Here is a 9,463-nt window from a genome sequence, read left to right as displayed (position 1 = left end):
TCTTAGTTTCTGGTTTACGAAACCTGCAGTTCTCTTTACTTTCTTCTGTGTATCATTGCCAGCCACGGTTGAGGTCCTGGAGGACAGGAAGACAGCTAATGTTGTTACATTATTTGTAATTTGGCTGCAAAGAAAACCCAGGGAACTACAGACCAGTGAGTTTGATGTCAAGGGTGGAGAAGTGTTTGTAGGAGATTCTGGGAGGCAGGATTTAGATGCCTTTGGAAAGGCAAGGACTGATTAAGGATATTCAGCACAGTTTTATGTCTAGGAATCTATATCTCACAAACTAGATTGCAGTTTTTAAAGAGGTGATCGGGAAGATAGTTGAAGGTAAAGCAGCATACGTTGTCTATGTGGACCTTAGTGAGGCCCAACAAGGTTCCACATGGTAGCCTGGTTAATAAGGTTAGATCACATGAGATCAGGGAGAGCTATCCAATTAGATGCAAAACTGACTTGACTGTAGGAGACAGAGGGAGCTGGGAGAGATTTGCTGTTCCAATTGGAGGTCTGAGTCCAGCGTTGTGCTGCAATGACCAGGCTGCTGTTGTTCATGGTTTTTGTAAATGATTTGGATGAGAATATTAGAACCAGGGATATTAATTTGGAGAAGAAATCCCCAAAATTGGAGTTATGGTGGACAGTGAAGAAGGCTGTCTTAGAGAATAAAGATATCTTGATCTACCTGGAAAGTGGGTTGAGGATTGGCTGATAGAGCTTAATGCAGATAAATGTGAGATATTGCACTTTGTTAGGCAAACGAGTGTAGGATTTATTTTAGTAAATGGTAGCATGCTAGGAAGTGTTGCCAAATAGAGATCCAGGGACCAGGTATATAGTTCTATGAAAGTGGAATCGCCTGTTGACAGGGCAGTGAATTAGGCATAAGGCAAGCTGACTTCCATTGGTCAAAGCATTGATTACAGGAATTGGAGCATCATGTCGTGGTTTTACAAGAGATAACTAAGGCCATATTTGGTGTACTGAGTACAATTCTTGTCGCCCTGCTATAGGAAGGATGTCATAAACTGGGATGGAGGCAAAAGTATTTAAAATGATGTGATGGAGACCGGAGGTTTTGAGCTATAAGGCTGGGATTTTGTTCCTTTTGCATTCGAGGCTGAGAGGTGACCTTTATTTCCTCATGAGAGGCATGGATAGGATAAATAGACAAGATCTTTTCCCACTGGTGTGTATGTCCAGAAAAAGAGAGGATAGTTTTAAGGTGAGAGGGAAGAAATTCAAATGATATCAAAAGGACAGTTGTTTCGCACAGAGGGTGGTGTGTATAGGTAGAGAGCTGTCAGAGGAAGTCACATTGGGAAGTACAAATGCAACATTTGAAAGACAATTGGATGTATCTATGAATAGGAAATGTTTGGAGGGGGTGTGTGCCAAAATAAGAAAAATAGTAATAATTCAATTTAGGAAACCAGGTGAGCATGGCCGAGTTAAACCGAAAGGTTTGTTTGCATATTGTATGATTCGAAGAGTCTATGACGCTTTCACTCCTCCTTCATCACTAGTCCTTCATTGAACTCAATTCATTTCCAAGTCAAAACTCATCTGGAAATACTTTAAATGATCTAACTCTCCAAACTTTCTTAAATAGAGATTTGCTGGCATAGATGTGGTTCTGTAGACCACAGCAGCAGCAGCAGAAGCAGAATTATATTCAAGCACAATCTGTAACGTTTTTCCTGGGATGATACCTCGGTCTACCATTCCAACCATGTTGATCTATTGTTCAGTGATATATTGGTGATCGTGCCAGTGTCCGAATCATGTGAACCTAAACCAGATGACAACTCGTTAAAGCTACCAAAATTGACTGCTTCCATTCCAAACAGCAGAACTAACATCTGATAGAGAGGGTGCAATGATCCCAACACCAACAAAGCAACAATCCTGTCACATCCAGCCATAAAAGGTGATGGACGGTTAAACAACTTCATGGAGGAGAGGGCTCACTATTATCCCCAACCTAAATAATGGAACAGCCCTGTACATCAGTGTAATAGTTAAGAATGTAGTTTTGGTATGATATTATAACAGAAGTGTTGAGTGGATGATTAACCTCACCCTCGCCATGATGTCCACAGAATCACAGATGCCCATCTTCAATCAATTTGATTTACTGCACGTGACCTGAAGACACAGGTGAATAAAGTAGATAGGATAAAGGCAATGGGCCCTGACACCATTCCTGCAAGAGGACTGAAGACTTGTGCTGCACAACAAGCTGTGTCCCTGAGGAAGCTGTTTCATTGCAGCTCCAACTCTGACATCTCCATAGCAATGCGGAAAATTAATCAGCTATGTCCAGTTCGCGAAGAGGGGAATAATTAAATTCTGACCCATTAACACCCCCTCAGTCCCATCACGATAGTTAAACTAGTAGAACTTATTTTCGATAGATCTGTCAAACAGCACAGAAATATCCTGCTCAGTGTGGTTCCAGATAGCTACCCATGTCGAGATGGTACTGTGTTGTGGAAATGTCACTGGATTACCATTCCAAACCAGGGTAATGCTCTGGCAGCTGATGGAAGTTAATAACAATTAATAAAATATTGAGATCTAAAATCTAGTATCAGTAACGGTGACACTGAAATCAATGTCAATTGCAAACTCCAATTTGCTTCACCAATGTACTTTCAGGAAGTGAATTCTGGTCTGGTGAATTCCATGCATTCCTGGTCTGGCCTAAACGTGACTCTAGACACACATACATGTGAAACATTTTAATAGTCTCTAAAACGGTAAAGCAAGACACGAAATTGCATCAAACTGCTCCGAGGTTTGGAAGGATAAAACTAACAGAACACCCAGCACCAGCCTCAGTCTCAGAAAAGGAAACGGGAAACACAGTCTTGTTGACCCTACAGAGGCCTCCTCCCTAACATCTGAGAGCTTGTGACAGCTGTACTCCAGATGCCTCCCGATCGGTTTAGTGACGAGAAATCCATATTTATATTCAGTGCCTTGTGTTCCACAGCTTATGTGGGAGAGAAATCCCTAGAGTCACCAGTCTCTGAGTGCAGACATTTATTCTCATCTCAATGCCTAACCTAATACTGTGGCGCCTTGTTTTAGATGTCCAAGCCAGGGGAATTATCAACCCTGCTTCCAATCATTTTCACCCTGTCAGAGTTTTCTATGTTTCACTGAGATCTCCATTCATTTTCCTAATTCCCATAGAATACAGTCCCAGTCGCCCCAAACGCTGCTCTCACAACAAGCCTGTCATCCCAGAGATCAGTTGGGTCATCCTTCACTGCTCTCCCTCAATGTCAGGTTTGTCCTGTATTAGGTTAGGACAGTAAAACTACACAAATACTGCACAATGTTCAAGATGGGCTCTCACCAAGGCCCTGTACAGCTGCAGTAAGACACCCTTACTCCTGTAAGTCAAGCCCCTAAAAATGAAGGTCAACACACCATTTATCTTCCTGACTGCTTTCTGCTCCTGCAATATTGCCTTCAGTGACTGGTGTGCAATGAGATCCAGATCCTTTTCAATGTTACAGTTCCCCACTTGGGTCTGTGTACACTGGTCAGCATGCCAATGCCATTCCCAGTATTGACTTCTGCCTTCAGAACTCACTGCCTTGCACTGACCTCGGAGGTCACAGCAGGAAAATAAAAAGAACATAAATCCCTTTAAAGACCAACATGTTTCATCTAATCCCATTTCAAATGATAGGTTGCTGTTCTATTGTTCCCAGTCAAAGTACACACCGTCACATCTTCATCTGCCACGTGTTTGCCCATTCACTCATCTTGTCTCAGTCACCTTGGAGCTTTTTTATATCCTCCTCGCCCACTAACAATCCAAAATTGTTTAATGCTGTCAGCAGACTGAGAAATATTGCATTTGATTCCCTCAAATAAATGCTTGACATGATCCTTCCACTTCAAAACTGTTCTGTGCTTCCTGTCAATTCTCCTCATCTAAAACCATGTTCATATTTTAGTCCCAATCCTGTTACATTTGAGTTTGCTCACTAGGCCATAGCTTTTTATCAACATCTTTCAGGCAATCTAAATGCATTGCATCCATTTTTTCTCTGTATGTATTGGCCAGTCAATTTCTCAACTATGATTCCCATTTCATGTTGACCCATTATATAAGAACGTACAAACTAGGAGCAGGAATAAGCCATTGGGCCCTTCAAGCCTCCGCCACCATTCAATAAGATAATGGCTGATCATTTCATGGCCTCAGGCCCACTTACCCGCCCAATCATAATCCTTAATTCCTTTACGGTTGAAAAATTATCTGAGTTTAGATTAGATTACTACAGTGTGGAAACAGGCCCTTCGGCCCAACAAGTCCACACCGCCGCGCTGAAGCGCAACCCACCCATACCCCGAACCGACACTACAGGCAATTTAGGATGGCCAATTCACCTGACCTACACATCTTAGGACTGTGGGAGGAAACCGGAGCATCCGGAGTAAACCCACGCAGACACGGGGAGAACCTGCAAACTCCACACAGTCAGTCGCCTGAGGCGGGAATTGAACCCAGGTCTCTGGCATTGTGAGGCAGCAGTGCTGACCACTGTGCCACTGTGCCACCGTGCCGCCCACATATTCATTGACAAATCCTCAACTATTTCACTGGACGAAGAATTCCACAGATTCACAATCTTCTTGGTCAAGAAGTTCCTTCTCAATTCAGTCCTAAATCTGCTCCATCTAATTTTGCAGCTTTGCCCTGTTGTCCTAGTTTCACGTGCTTCTGGAAACATCCTTTATATTTCTATCTTATCTACTCCCTTCGCAAATATATATGATTGTATTCTTTCCTCCCTCATTCTTTCAAATTCCAATCAATGTATAATTCCAATCTATTCAATCTCTACTTATAACCACCCCCCCTCACCTCTGGAACCGACCTAGCGAGCCTCCTCTGCATCCATTGTAGTGCCAGTTTTTCCTTTCTCAAGTAGGGAGTCCAAAACTACACGTACTAGAGATGTGGTCTCTCACCATCCTGTCCAGCTGCAACATAATCTCCTTGCTTTTACACTCAATCCCTTTTTCAATGAAGAACAAAATTAAATTTGCCTTGGTAATGTCCTGCTGTCCCAGCAGACCAACTTCTGTGATTCATGCACAAGGACACCCAGGTCCCTCTGCACAAGAGGATGCTGCTTTTTAAAAAAAACAATTCAAGTAAGAGTCCTCTTTACTATTTTTCCTACCAAAATGGACAATTTCATATTTATTAGAATTGAACTCCATCTGCCAGACCTTGGCCCACTAACTTCAACTACTAATGTTCCTTTGTAAAGTTTAACAGTCCTCTGCACACTTTACTCTGCCACTCATTTTAGAATCATCTGTAATCTTCGAGACACTACACGTGGCCCCCTATTCCAAATCATCTATGCAAGCTGTGAATAATTGCGGTCCCAGCACTGATCCCTGAGGCACTCCACTAGTCACTGATCAGCAACCAGAAAAACAATCATGTATTCCCACTCGTTGCTTCATGTTAGTTAACCAATCCTCTATCCATGTTAATACATTGCCCGTAATGCCACACCTTACGCAGCAGCCTTTTTGGCGTCACTGCATCGAATGTCTTTTGGAAATCTCAGTACACCACACCTACTGGGTCCCTGCAGTTGTAATGTCTTCATAGAATTCCAGTAGGTTAGTTACACGTGTCCTGCCTTTCATGAACCAACACTGTGTCTGCCCAACGGGACAATTTCTATCAAGATGCATTGCCATTTAATCCTTGATTACAGATTGAAATATTTTCCCCTACAGCTGTTATGCTAACCGGTCTATAATTCCCCACTTTTTGTCTACCTCCTTTTTTAAACAGTGGTGTGTGAACTTGTTTTCCAATTTGCTGGAATTGCATCAGAGTCCAGTGAATTCAGAAAAATGTCCACAAGTGCAGTTGCTATTTCTCTCATCACCTCTGCTAATACCTTGGGATACATTCTATCAGGGCCAGGAGACTTATCTACCTTTGGCTCCATTAGCTTGCCCAACACAATCTCTGTCTTGGGAATGGTTGTTTCCAGGTACTCACTTACCTTCCACTCTGACTATTGCTGGTATGTTATTAGTGTCCTTCATTGTGTAGACGGACTAAATAACTCTTCAACTCCTCATCCATTTCCTCATATCACTTTACTGGATACCCCTTCTCTAAAGGACAATTGCTTACCTTAGCATTTCATTTCGTTTTGTATATTTATAGAATATTTTGCTATCTGTCTTCATATTCTGAGGTAGTTTACTCTCATAACCTATCGCATGGGTCTTGATACCTTTCTTTGTTGCTTTATTTGACATTTAAAGTTTTCCCAATCTTCTACTTTCCCACTGGTCTTTGCCATTATTATACCATTTATTTTAATTTGATAGTCTCCCTTTTTTCCTGAGACATTTCCGGCAGATTACCCTTTTCCTGCAGTCCTTCCAGTTCACTATTAAATGCTGTTGCTGACAACGTTGAAAGATTGCTTTGAAAACCTTCCAATGTTCATTAACAGTTCCACCATAAAGTCGTCACTTCCAGCCATCTTTAGCCAACTCCTGTCTCATCCTACTGTAATTTGCTTTGGTTATACACAGGACCATGACATAGGAGTTTACCTTCTCACCTTCTATCTGTTTTCTAAATTCAACCATACTTTCAATCCAATAATTTATCTCAAAACATTTTTTTACTAATTTCATTCTTTTTTTTCTGACGAGAGTTAGTCTTCCCAGTCTTGCTGGGAAGATTTAATTTGTTTCGTTTGTTTCCTTCTGTGAAGACAGAACTGAAGTAGTTGCTTAATAGTTCTGCAATTTCCCTGCTCTCATTTTCTATTCTCTGGATTGAGAGTATAACGAAGCTGCACTTGTTTTCTCTCTTTTTTTTCCATTGACAGTTCACCTTATAACTCTGATTAATGTTGTCTTGAGAAACCCAGCAATTCATGTCCACACCATATAATCACAGGAGCATAGTCTCTGCACCGTCAGAAATACAGCACACTCTACATTAGACCCACTCTCCTACATCAGGCCCATAGCCAGGAATGTTATGACACTTTACGAGCTCGCCTAAGTAGGTTTTTAACAGTTATGAAGTTACCACGATAACTCCCCTCTCAGGAAGTACATTCCAGACCCCAACATGTTCTGGGTGTAAAGCAATCAGCAAATCATCTCTACATCTCAAACCTTTCGCTTTATAAGTGTGCTCACTTGTTCTTGGCCCACTGACAAAAGGAACAGCTGCTGTCTATCCACCCGGTCCATGTTCCTCATAATCTTATCCTTCTGAGTCACATTCCACTCAGAATTCTCTGCTCCAATGCAAACAATCCGAGCTTAGCCAGTCTCTCTCCATAGATGATATGCTCCATCCCAGAGAACGTCCTGGTGAATCTCCTCTGCATCCCCTCCAGTACAATCACATCCTTCCTGTAATTTGGCTGCCAGAACACCCCACAGTATTACATCTTGGCCAAACCAAAGTCCTGTATTATTATTGTAATCTATGTCTCGATGTGTAAAAGTTATATTTACTACTCTAAACGCCTTGTTAACTCCACTACTACCCTGTCCAGTCCCAATCAGGAATGTGTGGAGAAGCACTCTCTGAGCTTCCTCGTGTGCTGCCATTAATTGTGTACTCCCCTGTCTGGTTCATTCGTCCAAAGTGCAGCACCTCATATTTATCTGGGTTACATCCATCTGCCATTGATCTGCTTATCTGGCCTTTCCATCTGTAGTTTTCTGTAACATAAGACCTACCCCCTCACTGCCAACCACCCGTGTAATCTTTGTGATAAATGCAAACTCACATAACACACTTCCCCACGCCCTCCACTTTAATATATACATTATTTATGAGTATCACAAATAATAAGGGTCACACCATTGACCGTACACTATACTATACCACTGGACACTGATGTCCATTTACACAGTTTCCAGAATCACCCTCTGTGTCCTGCCATAAAGACATTGTGAATGTCACTTACCAAGTTACCATTGATACCATGAGATTTTACTCTCTTTATCAGTCTCCCATGTGGGGCTTTGTCAAAGGCCTTGCTGAAAAATAAACATACGCTCAACCTTCTCGAAAGAAGATCAATAAACTTCGTTCGGCATGACTCCCCTGTCATGACTATCCCTCTCTAAATGAAGATCCATTTTCTCCCACCCTGTTTTCCCCAATAGTTTCACTGACACTGATCTGATACTCACTGATCTATAGTTCACTTGTCTACCTGCACCAACCATTCCTGTAAAAGGTATTCTGCGTTCCTCTGGCCCCTACGCTGTGACCAGAATTTACTTAAACATTTGGGTCAGGGCCTTGCTCCGACAGCAGTTTGTGGTACAACACAGCCAGACCTGTGGACTTGTCCAATTTTATACCAGCCAAAACCACCAATCCTTGCTCGTATTTCATTTAATCTGCTCACGAGTTTCCCAGTCGATCTTCTTGAACCTCGTCCTTCTCCTGCGTAAAACAGATGTGAATCTCTTATGTCACAATGTATCAATGTTCTCCAGCTTCGCACACTGATTATCCTCTTGGTTTCTAATGGGCTCTAATTATCCCCTGGTTATTCTGTCCTACTTGAAGTCCTTGTGGAATATCTTAGGATGCTCACTAATCCTGCTCGCACTTTTCAATGCCCCTATGTTCTTCATTCCCCTCTGTGTGAATTTTGTAAAGCTTCATTTCGATCACCTCTCAGTCTCTGAAAATCTACAGAATACAGGCGGAGTTCCCTCATCGGACAATCTTGCCATCCGAGGGGTTAATCTAGAGAATGTACAGCCAGTATATGTGGTCAGTATGTTTTACTTAGATCAGAAAACCAAAACTGTACACAATACTCCAGGTACAGTCTCACCAACACGATGTGTCACTGGTGCAGAACTTCACTTCTATTCAGAGTGAATTACTACAGAAGCTGGGATCTGTACTGAACCAATGCGAGAAAGCACAGCGAGTTAGACAGCATCCGTGGAGAGAAAGCACAGAGCTCTTCATTGCCTATAATCTGATTCTCTTCAAACAAAAGGAAACTTAACTTTACCTTCCTTAATTTACATATGTTCTTACCAAGACAATGTGCTTTATTGTTTTAGGTCTAAATTATAGTATGAATTCTTGAAAAATCCTCCTGATATCCAACTATACCATATCTACTGGTTCTCCATTGTTTATATCGACAAGTGACATCTTCAAGCAAAATTTTTGTAAATGTTGCTTTCCCTTTCAGAAATCTAACATCATTCTCTAGACGTTTGCTATAACTTTCCACGTGTCCAATATCACGTTCTTTACAATAAATTCAAACAGATTCCCCACTGTGAACAATAAATTAACTGGTCTTTAGTTCACCATTCTCCCTCTTCTTCCCTTTGTAAATCCTTGGAATGCATTTATAACCTTCCACCTGAATACGGAAAA

Source organism: Chiloscyllium punctatum, chromosome 50 (assembly GCF_047496795.1).
Source record: "Chiloscyllium punctatum isolate Juve2018m chromosome 50, sChiPun1.3, whole genome shotgun sequence".
NCBI lineage: Eukaryota > Metazoa > Chordata > Chondrichthyes > Orectolobiformes > Hemiscylliidae > Chiloscyllium > Chiloscyllium punctatum.
The sequence above is the reverse complement of the archived record's forward strand: the minus strand, read 5'-3'. Positions refer to the sequence as shown.